Raw genomic sequence first — 3,591 nt, 5'->3', positions numbered from 1 at the left:
ATTTAAATTAATGTGTAGTATAATACTTTCCCTCTTAATTAATCTTAATAACTAGTAATAAGATTACTAGTAAGTGTTTTAAAATTTAAAGGCTTTAAAATTTATATCTAGAAATATAAATAATAAATAAAATTTATACTTTATCAGTAAATTCTGAAAACTGTCCTTATTTAAGTTATTATACATGGGCAGTAAGGGTAGAAGGAAGACACCGAGATAGTTAATGATGAAACTTTTTGGAGGCCATAAAGTGTTACCATTTCAGGCACCTTGATGTAGTGACCCAGAAAGGCACAGAGCAAGGGAGTGAACCCTTTACAACCCTATCCACCCATCTTCTAAAATGGAGAGAGCAGCACTTATCCTACATTTCTTCCAGTGCTGTACAAAAATAAAACAATAGCTTTTGAAGAGTTGAGTAGTTTTGGTACTTACGTTGTAACAGGTAAAAATCATTCTGAAAAGAACAACACGAGCCTACGTAGAGACTTCATACTGACAAACAGATAAACCTCACATACAGTATATACTCCTATTTATAACTTTAATAGATGTGTAAAGATTTAAGTAAAGCAATGCGGCAATGCGAGGGAAATTTTCTACATAGCTTTTAAAAGTTATTTTTAGTTTTCATTTTGAAAATTTTAAACATATTGTTAAGTATAGAAAATAATATCATAGATATCTATGTGCCATACCTACTTTCAAACTGGGAAGGCACAGAAAATCTGATGGTAATTTTGTTAACAGGGTTGACTTTTTTTAAAGGCAGGTACACATATCTGTTCTTATTGTTCCATACGGACTTACTCCTCCATCTAGAAAATCCTAGGAGTGCCATATTTTGGTTAAGTAGTTGATTTCCTCTCTAAATCCTCCAAACACCTTCCTAAATAATTCTAAGTAGGAATGAAATACTTTTGCAAGGACTAGTCTTTCAAAGCTAATTAAACAACAACAAAAAGAAAGTTTATTAGCTTGGTAGATTTCCCAGCAGTCTTAACTTTTTTGACCTAATACACAGAATTTTACAAATATCCTCTCTAGCCCATCAAAGTCAGACACTCCCTGGATAAGACCATGGTAAGCTGCTGCCCAACCATTACTGGAACTGTTTGACTTAAATATCTTGTCACATTTAGGGTGTAGCTTGAAAAAAGGCTCTGAGGCAAAGATTAGACGACTTGATAAAATGAGATATTAGCAATTTTTTTCTTGGAGGGGATAGCTTTAGGAATAAGAGATTACAGAGGAAGTGAATTATTCAGAAGGTATCTAGTTTTACTCTTAGGAAATGACTTGGATAGATTTTAGATGGTATGTTAAGAATTTTTGGAAGGAGAGGTTCAGAAAGCAAGATGAGGTTACATAGGAAATCTGTTCAAAAAGAGTTTGTGGTCACCAAGGCAAAGATGATCAGGCTGTGGATTAAAGGAGATGTTGAGAATAAGAAGATAAATTTAGACAAAATATTAGGGCTATTATCTGGAAAAGGGAATAGACCTATGCAGAGGTAATTTTTTGTTTAACAGAAACAATCTCTCATGCTCATTCAAAACTTAGTACCTAGCTATATTTCAGGTCCTGTAATAGTACTATATTTACTGGAGATACAAGACTCACAATCTAATGGGAAAAACAAAGAAAAAAACAATTCTAATTCAGTGTGATAAGTGCCAGGTATGCATGTGTGTTATGGGAGCTTCACAGGGAGAAACAATACCTAAAGTGAATTTTGAAAAATTAGCTTGGCCATAAGATGGTAGAGGAGGAGATTTTTCAGGTAGAAGGAACCACACATACAAAGACAGGGAGGTGTGCGGAAATGCTAGTTCTTTACAAATTATAGGTAATTCACAATGCCTGGAGTATAGGATGTAACTGAGGTTAGATATAGGAATGAGGCTGGAGAGAAAGAATGAGGTTGGCTGGGACCAAAGTCTTTAATAGGATGTCAAGAAGTCTGGTTTTAAGCAGCAGGTGACAGGATCAGATGTGTGTTTTAAAAAGTTACTCTGATAGTATCATGAATTAATGGTTGCAAGGGGTGTGGACAACTCTTTGGGAAGGCTGGGCTATTTTAGTAATGCAATTGGAAGTGATGAAGATGTAAAATGGGCAAGTGGTGATGTGGATAGAGATGAGGGAAAATATTAAGGAGTTGGACTCTATAGGACTCTGAGATCAATTGAATGGGACGGGTAGAAGGATAATAGAGAGGAAGGATTCAAACTCATCCGGAGTTAGGCTTGGAATGTTATGCTCACAAAGAAGCCTTCCAGCAAAATCTGCATTTTTAACTGTCAGACACTTTTGCATTGAATACAGGCTTGGAATCCTGTGATCTCTAACCTTTATAACTCTAAGAAAAGTCCTATTTACATTCGTATTACTAGAAAGATAAACTATCAGAGAATCATGTTAAATGAACAACTTCTCTAGAGTTGAAATCTATAGGTTTTCCTGTATTTCTTCAGTAACGTACACAGGTCTATAGTGATTTCCCAGCAATCATGTAGATAATTCCTCATCTAGACCAGAGTAATCATCTAGACAGGGTGTCTTAAGATATTAAGTTAAAGCTCAAAATGTGCATATACATGTCTTTGTCTCTTCCTGTCTCTGTATATCTAACATATCTCTAGGTAGATAGGTAGATGATAGATAGATAGATAGACAGTGATACCATATATTTTTGAAAGTTCTGTATATACAGAAGTTTCTATGGCACATACATGTGGTTCCTATAATCATTCTATCTGAACCAAACTCCAAAGATTTAGGTAAAAATATATTTTGGATTTGATACAAATCTCTCCATATTAAGTCACTTATTCCATCTGAAGCTGCAAGTTGTCACAATCAATAGTCATTAATGGTGATTAGAAAGGAACTGATCAGGAAAGGAGTCAAATGGCAAAATTACTTTCCAAAAAGAAACAAAGCCTTCATAATAAATACAAAAAACACAACTCAGTAGGTGGCAAAAATAATTGAGGCCAAAATGGCCAATTCAGTGAGTAGGATAAAAGGATAGAAAATATCACTCTTTTTCCCTTTGACCCAAATTCTTGGACAATAGTAGGAAGAGCTGTTAGAGCTGCCTTTCCATTCCCCTGTGCTGCCCTCTCTGTGTCTTCTTTTGAACACAAAGCATTTCCCTGCTGCGTAGACTCCTTCCTGGTGCTCCACCCTGGTCTCATACCAACAGACCTAGGGTCTTCCTTTCCATCTATAAACCTAAAGTGATAAAGGATGGTGTGAGTTTGAGACATCTCAATAAACGGGACACATATTTTTGGTTAGAAAATAGTTATCCCTTTGGGTCAGTCTCAAATCGAAGAATACCCAAGGAGCTGTCCACTTTTATATGTGTAATACTTTCTTTCTAAAGAAAGAAAAAATAAAAAAATAAAAATATTTTTATTTTTTATGGTTCGTATTCTTTTTTTTTTTTTTTTTGCGGTACGCGGGCCTCTCACTGTTGTGGCCTCTCCCATTGCGGAGCACAGGCTCCGGACACGCAGGCTCAGCGGCCATGGCTCAAGGGCCCAGCTGCTCCGCGGCATGTGGGATCTTCCCAGACCGGGG

This window comes from Mesoplodon bidens (assembly GCF_964165515.1).
Source record: "Mesoplodon bidens genome assembly, chromosome: 11".
Classification (NCBI taxonomy): domain Eukaryota; kingdom Metazoa; phylum Chordata; class Mammalia; order Artiodactyla; family Ziphiidae; genus Mesoplodon; species Mesoplodon bidens.
This window is presented reverse-complemented; position numbering follows the sequence as displayed.